Source organism: Patagioenas fasciata, chromosome 17 (assembly GCF_037038585.1).
Source record: "Patagioenas fasciata isolate bPatFas1 chromosome 17, bPatFas1.hap1, whole genome shotgun sequence".
Classification (NCBI taxonomy): Eukaryota; Metazoa; Chordata; class Aves; order Columbiformes; family Columbidae; genus Patagioenas; species Patagioenas fasciata.
In genome coordinates this window covers 1,875,054-1,889,088 of record NC_092536.1, presented here as the reverse complement: position 1 = coordinate 1,889,088, position 14,035 = coordinate 1,875,054, and the positions used below count along the sequence as shown (strand labels likewise).

General features: G+C 40.3%; 1 protein-coding gene across 2 annotated transcripts in view; it reads right to left on the bottom strand.

The window, feature by feature from the left end:
• The window catches only part of RIMBP2 (RIMS binding protein 2), a 78,459-nt gene extending 66,274 nt beyond the window's left edge, over nucleotides 1-12,185 (bottom strand). The window contains exon 1 of one of the 2 annotated variants that reach the window (XM_071815854.1): nucleotides 12,048-12,185. The gene's annotated coding sequence lies outside the window, so the exon portion shown is untranslated. The remainder of the gene's footprint in view (nucleotides 1-12,047) is intronic. The other variant, XM_071815847.1, reaches the window with a different exon arrangement.
• Between the last annotated feature and the right edge of the window lie 1,850 nt (nucleotides 12,186-14,035).

Here is a 14,035-nt window from a genome sequence, read left to right as displayed (position 1 = left end):
GCAAAACCCTTGTGTAAGCATTGCATAAGTCAGTCACTCCATTTACTTTTGCAGAAGCTAGAAATAGATTAATTGCATTTCTGCATGTGTTCTCCTGACTTTCCTTAAAAAAAAAATAAGACAAGGAAAACATGACAAGAGATGGCAGACAATACCAAAATGAGCTTTTTATCAATTTGAATTTCTACCTTTGCATATATGGTCCCAGGACACTCAAAGTCATGTATTCAAAACCTGGTGAACCTCAACAACGTGAAACTAAGGGGTTTTAAAGGACCCGACATACCCAATAGCAACATCTCATAGGAAAGAGGACTTTGCATGGCAGAGTCAAGGATACAGCAAGTGGTAAACAAAGGAAAATAGTCACTTAGCTACCAGCTTAAAGCATATAATGGAATTTGCAATTAAGGCATTTTGTGAAAAACAAACAACAATTAGCTTGTAAAATATGTCAGGCAAAAATCAAAACACCTGACTTCCTCCTCGATTTGCACATCCCTTTATTAGCCACTCTTCCCCTCCACTAGTGGTTTACTGTTGTCCTATTTCATAAGCTTCCAGAAAATTAGGACTAAATTGAATTCTATAGGAAAAGATGCTACAGGCTTTCTCCTCCACGTCTGATCTAATCACATTTTCTCCTCCTTCAATCTACACTACATTTAAGGGTGGAAATTATTTTTAAGATCGCATCCTGACGATTATGCTTATTATAGTTCAGAGGATTGTTCTTCCTGTCTATCTTTGGCTAATTCTCAAAGAAAAGATTTGGTCTGGAACAACTTGTGAAGGCCAGAAGTGATATTTATTCAGAAGACAATTTCTTTTCCCTTCTACTCCTCCTTCCCAGCACTACACCAGCATGTGGCAGAAGGCACAAAGTCCTCACATATTTCCTTCTTTCACACATAATACTACCAAATGGTGAAGAACGGACAGAAGAACTAGAAATAAATCAGTGTCATTCGTTTGAATTAGGTGTAGAATAAACTCTTCTCATTGTGGCCAAGCAGATATGTAAAGACATTCCTTTATTGTCTTAAAGCGCTCTGAAATTCTTTTAAGGAAAGAATATTATTCTTTATCGGCAGTATGTCATGAATATAACCTTCCATTAAAAAAAAAATCTTAATATAAAGTTATTGCTTTTTAAACCCCTACACTTCAAATTCTTTGAAGTATGATAGGAGATAATCTGCTTAATCCATTTCTTTCACTCTGGCATTTCAGTTTTCGTGCAGCTATGCCGAGTTCAGTTCTGCTTACCAGACCCGTGAAGCCCTTCACAAAGCAGGAAACGAGTCAGGAGAAAAAACATAGAGCCTTAGGGTGGTTTATTAAAGTGTAGTGGAATTGAACTACAAGGGAGAAATGTTGCGTTACCTCTCTTATGGCCAGTGGAACCAGCCAAGGAATCCGTGTTACCTTCCTCCTTCTATTTTCTGCTGAAAAGGCGGCAGCTGGAGGAGCTTGTTAACTCCATTTCTTCAAACTCCCAATTCTGTCCCAGCCCTTGTCAAAATGGAAACTGCCACTTGACTGGGAGCTCAACCAAACGCAAACTCCTGTGGCCCTCGACCACGCCAATGATGCTTGATATACCCAGAGGAAAGGAAACTCAGTGCCAGCACCTTTTATATTCAGTTTTCACGCCTGATTCAGAGGATCAGAATCCGGCCCTTTTCTTTACTGCTTTCAGCATAATTCAGTCTTGATGCTGCCAAGGCTGTATCACCTTAAATGGGGCTTAACTACGTAATTAACCAAATGACTTAACATCGCTTTATTCTCTCTTTGAGAGTGACTGGATTGAAGTTAATGCTGTCTCCTCAACTCAGGCTCCCGACCATTGCTGGCTGAATCCCACGCACAAAATGAAGGAGCATTTTTCCCTGAGGGTCCCAAATTGCCCACAGTGAGGTGATTCGCCTCTGCAGAGGAAAGATGGCAAAGGGGATGTTGTGGCAATGAACTCTCTGCCACAGAGAATCTGCAAATCCCCGTCCTGCTCCCTGGACAGGCTGGAAAACAATCCACATTCTGAACAATTTTTCTCTGCCAGATTGTCAAATCTCATTATTTCTTCTCATGCACAAAGTGCGTGTTGGAAGTTGCTGAAATGCCAAAATGTGTCTAATCCTGCTATAATGTGGTAGGGAGTAATTTATAAATTTAGGAATTAATTGCTTTGCTGTCCAGTGAAATGTACATTAAAAACCAACAATCTCCTCTGGGCAGCTCCTCATTTTAAACACCAATTCAGCCAACACAAACACCAAAGCTTTGGAAAAAAACGAAGCTGCACAATTGCATTGCTGCAGTTCACTGTTTTCATTGGTACTTGCTCTGTATCACAACACAAAATAACAATATTTAGTGCTTAAATGTCATCCAATCCATAGCTACAAAGTGCTTTGCAGATAAACCTACACAGTTCTCTTGGGTAATATTCCTGTTCACGGAGGATTTTGACTTTCCCAGTCATGGTATTATTAGAATTCTGAACAAAAACTTGACATTTCCAACTTCTTTGTGCAGAAGAAAGGAAGAAAAGGTTCTTGTTTTAAGTACAATCTACCTGACACCGCTGCCCTAGGGCAGTTCCTTGCCGACCTGAATGCTGGGAGCACTAAGTCTTTGATTTCAGGAATTTCAGAGGACTGAATTCTCAGCTTCTAAAACCTGAAAGAGACCAGAGCGAACAACCAAGCAAGTAAGTTGGCAACAGAATAGATTGCCATACATCCATTTAAATTCCACTTTCAGTAGCCCTGCAATGTGCGCTTCCAATACACTGACAATTCTCCACCAGCTAACAGTATCATTCCTGATCATAAGAAAGTATTCGCAGTGGTCTGCATGCTTTTATCATGTACAGGTTTTAACCTCACCTATGTTTGATATTCTGCGAATACAGAATAAAATATACAATGCCAAACACATTCCACATTTAAACTGTGGCTTTACGATTCACAGGACTGGGCACCAATCCAGACGGGGTGGGGGGAACATAAAACAAAAACCCCAGAGACGAGATTTCCAATACATTTTCTGTGCACTAAAGGATCCGTATGTACACACAAGCCAAGGCCACACAAGTATTTTGGATCTGCCGTGACTACAAGAGCTGCACAAAACGCTTCACCGGGCAAATTCCGGTCTTCTGAAAAACCTTTATTATCCATAATTTATTATCCACACTTTATTATCCATACTCAGCATGTCCACACCACACAGTGCCGGGCAGGGACATGGGCACAGAACGGTTTCTCTTTTCAACCGGGTAAGCCAAGAGAACAGGGATTCTAAAAACAATGAATTTTGCTCAGCAATAGCTTCCATCGTTATTCTTCTTTTCGCTATTCTTGCGGTCTCTTCACAGATCTCTGCATGTGCTGGGCCAGCTCGAGCCAGGCTCTGATTTCTCATCCTGCTTCGGAACCACAGCAGGCGTTTGCAGGGTGGGAGACATTAACGTCACTTGAATCAAACCTGCTTGAGGTTTTTGTTGCAGTGTTCTGAAGAAAAGATGAAAAACGGGACTAATGGGGTAAGTATTTCAGTAGGAGAAATAACTATCTCACGTTTATTCACTCATTTGATATTTGGAACTGAAGAAAAGCCAGGGTGCAAACTATGGCAGGTGAGTCCTGTTGGTTCAGGCAGCATCTTACCAACGAAAACAGTTTCCAGTACCAGTTTTAAGCAAACCCACATTTAGTGTTCTCTAGACCTTTGGCAAAACTCCAGCAGAGCAGCGATCTGGTTTAGCAATTGAGATACTGAATATGCAACCTGAGTCCTTTCTAACCATACATCAGTTGCTATAAGTCTTCTAAAACAAAGTAGATTAACTCATCAGAGATCGGTTTATGAAGTCAGGCTGATGTACCATGTGTATTTACAGCTGCTTAGGTTAAACAACATAGCAGGTCACTTGAAGTACAAGAATTCCATCAAAACATAGAAATGTAACGGGACATAGCCACAACAAGAAAAAAAAAACACCTCATAATATAGATAATGAGTTACAGATGCTACGATATTGTTTCTCCTGCTTACTACCTCTTTTCTGTAAGGGCAGGTAAGTACTCAACTCAAGAAAACTGAAAACTAACTATTGAGAAACTTAACAGAGCAAGATTAAAATCCAGTTTCACATGGTTAAAACTGACCCTGAGATAAAAGGGCTTCAGGCCCCGTAGTATTGGATCAAATTGCATGCCCAGCTAACCTGCCATGGGACGTCCAGCCACCTAAACCTGGTTTAACAACATTTTTCCGGTGCCTTCCTGGCTATTCTTTTCATCTTACTAGATATGGTGCTACTTTTCCCAGAGCTAGAGGTTTCCCAATCAGACTTGAAGGACTGTCTTGGTTTTAAACTCAATTATATGGTAATGTGCTAAAAATGCTGTTACATGGGAGGACTGCAGTCTTACTCATTTTATAAATAAGGACGCAGTCCTATTTCAGGAGAACTATTTCCAGAACCTGAACAGTTGAGATCTCGTAAAGGGAATGTCCCAGCTCATCTGTCAATCTGATCGGCTTCGTGTGACAAGAAGCTGCGCTCACACGGCTGGAAACCAAGAAACAGAACTGCAATACAATTCTAAACTTGAAGCTGAAAAAGCTCACAAAACAAACCAACCAAAGCCCAAAGATACAGAAGCAAAGCGGAGCAGGATGGGCAAAACTCATCCTAATTTTCTGTATTGGTGATGTTTCGCAAAAGTAGATTTTCCCCCTCAGTTAAACACACTTCCGAAGACAAACTGCAGTTCACAGGAAATCTGGTGTTCTCTAAATCACAATCTACAAGACTCTGACTCCAAGGCTGGCAAAGGTTTCATTACACGCATTAAACCAGACAGAGCTCACACGATGTGCAGACATTGCAAGGACATGAGGAAATCCAGGCAGATTTCCGAACTAACCCCATCGTTGGCCTTTGGTAAGTGAAGAGCTAAGAGAATATTTTGCTCCTTCAAGATAACATAAATTGATTAATTTATAAGCCATATCTTACTTATTAATTTATTTTTAGACGCAGAGAGGGGAGGAGGCATTTTGTTTTCTCAGCTCTTCCCGCGTCCTTTCAGAAGAAGGGATAAAATATTCCCTTTGCTAGAAATGCAGGGTTTACTTCCGAGCACTGAGCCCTGTAAAATGTGGTGACAGTGTAGACTTCATGGTCACTACCAGATGAATAAAGCTTAACATATTCAGGATTTTCCTCACATTTGATCTGTTGCTTGGAATCCTGTGCATCTGGATTTCTGGAAGGAAAGAGCTCCTTCGGAGTCGTCCACAGCGCGGTGATCATGGGACGCATCGGGATTTATAATTTCACTCCAAAAGCTCAGCTGGATTCCCAAATTGACAAAAGAGGTTATTTCATTGCTACAGGACTTGTAGGGTGGGAGAAGGCTTTGTTTAGTGATGCTTGGGCACTCTAGATAATCTAAGTGTCTGTTATTCAGTCAACCAGCCTATAAAAATTCCATGACTTTTAGCACACTTCTTAATTGCTTTTAATTATTAACATTTGCATTGCTCTCAAAATGGCAAAGTGTCTCAGCTGGAGTCACGGTTAAATTTTTAATAACACTGGAGAGCAAAGCCACAAATCTCAGACTGTGGATTTTAAACATGTGCAATATTACATGCACGTGTATTCATAGATTATATTTTCTATACATATTTGTATAAAATTCTCTCTCTAAAATATGTAGACCTAAGACAATGTTTTCATGCATGTATCCTCTCATGATCATGCTGTTTAAAAGGCAAAAAAGAGATTAAGCTCAGAATGCTTTGGGACTCCATAGGTTTGAACAAAAATTGCACTTCTACAAGTTTAATTGGCACTGGAGATCATTAAATGCACCATTTATTGCCTAAACCAGGGGCACCGATGTTCTCTCCCTGTCTCTCTGTTAGGACTTTGCCCCAGCTTGCATTTTAACAACTTACCCCTCTTTACATGCTACATCTTCGAGTTAATTCTACCCTTGCCTGGGTTTCTCAACCTTATTAAGCACAGCAACATTCCTTTTTATTGAACTACAGTTCTTTCTCTTACGATTTTTGCCAGAAAACTGAAGTTTTCCTGGTGTTGCCGCTGTCAGATATTTTCCATTTGTTATGACCTGCTCATTTCAGATAAACTTTATAGACAAGTTTGCTGCCAAGAAAACCTTTTTCCTACTGAAGTTTCCAAAAGCTCAGCTCTATCTGCAATGTTCACCACAAAAGAGTAAATGAACCACAACACGGCTCAGGCTAATGTCATTAGGTTGCCAAGAGATACTTAGAGTATAATTCAGATTGACTCACAGCTAAAGACAGCCAGTCAGTAATGATGTTAAAACATCCCCACGGGCTTCTTGGTCCTACTTTTCTAGAAAATTATCCACACAATTACAAAACGGTGGAAAGAGTTTTAAGAAGAGTACTAGAAAGCAATGAAGATTGTTCCCTCCATTGTTTGGATATGGACCCAAGGGCTTAAACCAATTTGGAGAACTGGAAGTACCCTATAATTATATAGGTATAAGAAGCTATTTATCATAAGCCACTGATGTGGAGGAGCTTGCTTCTCTTTAATGAGAATGAGGAGGCATCTTCCTGTAACCAAGAAGTGAGTCTCCTAATTGTCCGACTCTCAGGAAATGGAAAAACTATGCAAGAAAAGTAGGAAAACTGAGTTTTTTTCAGAAAGAGAATAGTGTTAACACAGCACCGGTAAGCAAGGCTCTAGTTTCCTTCCGATACTTTTGAACACAACCTTCAAGCAATAAAAACCTTGCGTGACAACCAATGCACATCCCGATGTGCAGCAGAGATGATCAACCTGCTGAAATTACCTCCTGAACTTGTTAAATTGGGTCACAAGGGATTCATTACATAATTGCGAAATGCCCAGAATACATCTTGTCACTATTGTTACTGTTCCCGTATTCAGGGGTTTTCTAACTTTGCTACATTGGCTTCAGACCAAAGTATTGCAAAATTTGCAAACAGCCAACATTTTTACAGAGAGAAAGAAGAACAGATTCTCCAAGGAACACATTTTGGTCAGCTTTCCTTACATTTTATTTACTCCCCCCCTTCATAGCCTTGGTTTACATTTCAGAATCTGACAGGAGTAGAGCTTATTCCCCCAAATCAAATTACAGGTATTAATTAATGGCTCTCGCTTGTTTGCCAGCTCCTGCAAGCAGAAGGGTAGATATAAATGTATTTACAGTAGAATTCAATTACCCATTTTCAAGCCACTGGCCTCCTGGCAAAAGTCTCCCAATGTAGTGCAGAATAAGACTCAGATTAAGAATTAATTTACTGTCAGCAATGATCTGCAATTTAATGGCTTAATCAAGTTTGCTATGAAATTGGGAAGGAGGTCTGGAGCCTAATGCTGCCCTAGAGCCTGGTGCATCTGCAGCCAGGTTTCAGAGACCCATAACAGCATCAGCAGCCAGCACATCCACGATTCTGCTCATGTGATCAGGAACTGCTGCTACCAAGATTAATCCAAGATTAATACTCACATCACGAAGTTACAGTTCCTGGACTGGAGTTGGGTGCAGACATTTGACTCTTTCCTCCTCTTCCAACTAAATCTCCCAAAGAAAACTGTATTTGCATGAGTACCAAGATTAGCACGTAAATACAGGCCAGCGCGTAACTAACGCATTCTCTCTCATCTTTTGAAATCATAATTGAAATATAAAAAACTGTTAATTTAAAAAGAGAAAGACAAAAAGTTTTAACCTACAAATGATTCTTTCAGCTCTATTCAGAATTCTCCCTACAGTGTGTAGTGTGATTTACAGAGTTCTTTCTATAGGACCACAGCTGAAGATGGAAATAAGAGATTAAAACTTTGAAAATAAGTTAAGATAAAATTAGCTACGAACTGACCCTTTATTTGCTAAAATTTTGAAATTTTAAAGATCTGGAATATTCTTTAAAAAGTAAATCAATCCACCTTTTCTGCTAGAAGCCAACTGATAGGATAATTAAGTACTGAAAGATAATATGTTCTGCCAGAAATAGGGGGGAAAAAGCTTTTCTCTTGAGCTTTCAAGACCAGGTTTTAATGATCTTGGAGGCTCCAGCCTTTCAAAGAATATGAACAAGCTACTCACATGGGGTGTTTAGCTGGGCCAAAATATTCCAAACTCCCTGCAAATTACCATTGGTTGTCAAAATATCGCAGAGGAAACTCCTAGAAGAGCTTTGAACCCCACGCCCTGGCAGCAGCTTACCTGTTCCACTGCTTTCCCCTGCTAATATTATGAACCATCCTTATGTCTCCCATTCTGCAACCCATCCATATGCGCATCACACCTGACACAACGCTACCGCTGCATTCAAATGCTGCTTTTTGTTGTCTTTTTTTTTCCTATTTCTTTTCTAATTCTTTCATTTTTTAAGTCTGTCCCCCTCACTTTTCTTTAATAACCTCAAAGCTTCCCCCCTTATTGATTCTCAAAACAGAACAGAACACAATACCTCCAAAGCAGCACTAAGTCACTACATAGAATGATGCTTTAGGTACTGAATGTGAGAAACGTGGATGCATAAGTTGTGGTTCCAGCCCTGTCTCAAGTGGGAAGCTGAGCTGCAAACCATCCAAATGCCAAAGGCACAAAATAGCATGCTTGGCCCAATTTCTTCATGTTATTTTGGTATACTTTAAAAAAACCTCACCACCAACAACACATACCTCATTAATTAAAACCCTTCAAAAGTGTTTTCCTTTCCCCCGAACTGTTAAAATTTGGTAGAACTGCAGCCAAAGTTCTAATAAAACTATTTTTAGCCTTTGTCATGCAGAGAACATCGTGAGGAATCTCATCTTGCTATTAATATAAACGTATTTAAGCAGTCAGTGCAGGAAACTTCAAAATATGCTAATCGCTGTTTCTTTGGACTTTGGTCTCTAATGTCTTTGCTGATGGGTACGCATGTCAGGCTAAGAAAAGGGAACACCACCATTTAAAGTGTCAATGGCATCCACTGCTCCTTAACGTGACAGCCATATGTAGATCTTATTGCCACATTTATGTCTTTCATAAATTTCCACATTCAACATCCTTTTAATACATAATGTTCTTATTTACTGATGTCTGAGCTGCCTCTGTTCTTTGGGAGCACTGGTTGTGTCCAGAGTTGCGTTTCTTCTTCTGTTCATGGAAATGATAGAGCTGTTAGAGTATCTTTAAGCGTTTGCATTCATTTCTTCTCCAGGTGAAGACACCTATTGCATTGTTTTCTGGAATTCCAGCTGTTAGAAAGAATCTGCCAGTCTCCACGGCAGCCACACCACCCATGCCATTACTGCTCAAGGAACCACAAACTTTCAGAACACGTTCACGAGTGGCCTCAGTGCGTTTTGCTCCAAATCCAATTCTGCTCCTTTATGAGCACACTTCACATTTTATGAATGTTAAAGACCTCCAGAGAGAAAGATTTAAATCATATTTGCCTCGCTGACGTGAATAGTCTAAATTACATCCTTGAGGCCCTGCACTCGAGCCAAGATACTTTTGTCTCTATATGAGCCTATTTTTAAAATGTGTTGCTAATTATTTATGTAGCTCATTATCTCCTTGCTATGCTGAGCACGACTCATTTCCCTCATCCACCCACTGCCTCTCAGGTAACCATGAACCAATGGTTTGAATGTGTCTGAATTTATTACTTTTTGAAGAAGAACAAAAAAACACTCAAGAACCAACCAAGCAAGCACCAGGTACATTATAGAGAGCTGTACACAACCTGCTTCAACTCTGAGTAGAAAAAATGGGCTTTTAAAACCACATTAAGATCGATTTTTGATGGAAGTTCTCTTCATAGCCTGCATATAGGAAAGGCTTTTCTTGCACTGGCATTGTATCAACAGAATCAACCAGAATTCTACATTTGCACTGGCAACAGTTAACGTAGAAAATATTATCAGAAATAAAAGGTTATTTAAGTCATTCTATTGATATGAAGGAGAAAACTGATGATGGAATGGTAAAGGGAAATAAACTATTTAAATAGCTCATAGAACTCAGTGCCATATGGTTAAAAATGCTCAGAAGAGATGTAAAAAGATAAAAATTCAAATGTATTATGATTTGACGGCAGCATTTCTCAACATGCTGATACCGGTTTTGGCTGTGGATATTGTTGCTTTCGTTGATAAAAATCTCACATGTGCACAGGGAATCCAGGTAACCTTATCAAATTCCCTTCATAGAGCCAACTATCCAGGTGAAATACTCAATATTTCCAGCAGAAGCACTCATGATTTTCATTATTATACTAATATCCAGCCTTATTGTTCAGTTATCATCCAGAGACTGCAAACCACCTCTGAATAGCATCCAATACTCAAATTATTTACTATTTTCTTTTCCTTCAGCGCAGATTTTTCCCTATTATTACAAACATCTAGTGCTTTGACGCCAGTAATAACAAATCCAAGTGAATATTTGGGGAGCATGATAGATTCCTGCTTTGCACAGCAGCAGAAAGGTTTAAGCGGAGTACAGCGTGTATTGCAGAGAAAACCACGTATTGCAGGAGACCAAAGCAATTACCATTTTTCCATCCATCACGAACATGTGCTAGAGGGCTATACCTCAGCAAACTGCTGTTGTTATAGAAACTCTGCTGACATGTTGCTCCCACACTGGAAGTGGCATTATACCCGCACTAATGTCCTTCTTATCAACCTCCGTTCAAAATTCAGAGCACTTTAATTCCCAGCCCAGGAGCCGCGCGTCATTCCCCGCAGCTGCAGGCCCTGCAAATGCTGCTGTTGCCTGGTAACTAACAGGTAACTGCTGCAAAGCTCTTATATTTATGTACACAGAAAGCTAATGACAAAAGACGAAGGGAACATTTGTCCGTAGATATAAAATTTGGTCTCTGTTTACCGAAAGACAGTGAAACCACTGCTGAAACCTACAGCACCAGAATGGAGAAAATCGCACCTATTTCTTCAGTGTAAATGATGGTATAGCTGTGGCAATCCATTGAAAATTAAACAGGAGTGAGTGCTAAGTTAAAATTCAGCCCCCAAGAACTGTAACTACAGGAGGATATAAACATTATTTAATATTTGGTTAGGAAATTTTAATCCTGGCATCAGAGTATCCAGCACTCTCGCTATCCATACTACAACACTGTGTACACAACAGTGATGTCAATAGAGGCTCTTTGGGTGCTCCAAGTTTACCCTTTACCCAGAAAGATACTACTACCCGGTAACCATTTATAACAGGTTTCTTGTGCTCCCCTTAATTATTGACAGACCAATCAGTGAGAACAGACTCTGGAGCCAAAGACACAGTCTTACTCAAGCCAAGGTAGATCACGTCCACCGCTCTGCCATCATCCATCCATCTCATTATGTCCTCATAGAAGTCAATGAGGTTGGTCAAGCACAACTTCCCCTTGGTGAAGCCATGTTGACTGCCCCTAATGACCCTCTTGTCCCTGATATGCCTTGAGGTGGCACCAAAGAGAAGTCGTTCCATTCAGTCATTCCCTGAATGCAAAGGGTGCCCGAAAATCAGAATTGAGATCCAACCGGAAAAAAATCTGACATTAGGAATTCAGCGTGGGGACATACACACCAGGACAGATGGGAATGTGCTGATCAGAACCATCCAGCACTGGATCCTGCACCGTTGTATTCATGTTGGATGCACAGAATTACTATTTACATCACATCTTTGTTTCTTAAACTCCCATTTCATGCTTAAATTATGTCCCAAGTAAATATGTATATTATCCAAGTACTACTGTGATTCTACAAGATCCTAAGATATCAACAGAAAATCTATTTCTACAAAGATCATGGAGCTAAAACCCCCATCTCCTAAACACGTCTCCTCAGAAAAGCCCAGCTCCCTGGTGTCAGTGCCCATGCAGACACAGACCAGACCGACCAACAGCCACAGCACGGACTGCAAAACCAGACTTCTCTTTACATCAATCCGTTGCCATAAAACAGTAAAAGCAAAGACAGGACTTACTAAAAACTGCCAGTGTTGATGCTCTTGATTTAAGGTGGTGACATGAGACTTCGAAATCTGTGTGTCTTCTAAAAGCTGGGTCTGATCAAATATTTTCTGTGATGTTGCAGGCTGCAGACATGATGGAGCATTTCCAAACTGTGTAGAATAAAACAAGTCGAACGGCTGGATTATTAAAACTGCATCTGTACTAGCTGACTACCACTTGCTCTGCCTAGAACACGTTTCATTAACATGATTTTCATTGCGTGCACCCCGAACACCTGCTAGAAAGTGATGGTTAATTATACATTCCATACAATAGAAACCAATCTAAACCAATAAATTCAGCCCTGCTGAATAAATATTTTGTTCGGGCAGGGAACACGACTGAAGCCCAACTTGTAAAAGATGCACAACACCGAGCGTTGGAGCAGCGCATGGGCTCAGTGGGTTTATACACCTGTTCACAAGCCAGCCCCTGAATCTCAACATGTACAGTGCATTACTCAGCACATACATCCATTGGAAAGGCTGAGGATTCAACAGGATTTGATGCATTGATGAAAAGAACTGAAGAAATACAAGTGTAAAAATTTTTTTTTTGGAATTTCTCACTTTTAGGACTAAATACAAAGTATAAAATAAACTGAGATACTCTTTTGCTCATCTGTACTTTTCTATTGTATCTTGTCACTAAGCAATGACTCCAATCTGTTCAGTGAGTACCTGATTTTTGAATGAAATTTCAAGGCAGGACTATAGCACAAAGAAATAAACAGTATAGCTACAGCACATCCATCAGTATTGAATACAGAGTATTCTGTTTGCAATTACTCATTTCCTCATACAAACATTACTCTCCACAGAAAGCTTTCTAACTTCCTCTGACCGGCATGATGTACTTCAACCAGAGATCAATTGCTCTAACCCATTAGATTTCTTTCTGCCCACAAATGAAAAGATTTACCAGTTTGAAGTCCTCAGCACCCTTCTTGACCTTCCCATAACTATCTTTAAATACATTTTTCTATAGCACATCTGATAGGAAGTAATATAATCTCCCTCTAATATTTTTCTAGTTGGAAGAGTCCATAAGGTGAAACCAGGATGCAGAAAACAGGGTGTTTTGCAGTTAATTTCTACAAGAAGTTTCTCCGTGTCCTCACCTTTCCACAAAGTCTTCGCCACACTGAACCACGTCTTCACATCCCTCTTTTTGCAATATTGAGGTCAAAAAGACTGTGTGCAAAGATATCAGAGCTCTCAAAAGAACATTCTTAGAAGTAAATGGCGCTGCAACCACAGCTGTGAAGCAGCAAGGCACCTTGCCGTAATATTTGATTTAGGTTGCACTTCAAAAGACTAGAAAATTAAAGAAAAGAGTAGAAATATTTGCTGATTAAGTTCAGAAAATTAAATTTGGATGAGCATCCATCTTTGCAGAGACGGTTTCACTTCAGCTGCACTGCGAGAGGGTAGCAGAGAATTTCTGACACCATCAAATGCGTCAGAACCCAACCTGCCACACGGAGCTGTCACCAGGGGAACGACGACAGCAGCTCCCGGCCGCCCAGCAAGCGGCACTTGGATCTTGTCCTCTCTACATCCCATTAAAAACTATCAAGTTATCGGTTCCCACCTCTGTTCAGCCAACAGCTCCACCTTTGGTCTCTAAACAGCCACATTTTCAATAAGCACCTCGGTGCTTCTCCCTCATGCACAAGAAAAGCTTCCCTGTGAGATTTGTCTAAGGTGTCCAACCGTCCTCCTTAAAATTCTCAGTTGCTTTGGTACCTACAAAAACCAAGTAATCCTCAGCCAGGGGACACCCCAAGGTTACTCTCACCCCCACCCATGTTTTTCCATACCTTTCTCCCACTCCTTTTCTGCCCTGTATTGCCCGCTAAGCTGTGAACATCTCAGAGAAATCACATGTGTATGCAGCACAACACTCTCCGAAGCCTGAATTCGTGCTAAAAAAACCTCTAATGTAACAATAAAGAGCT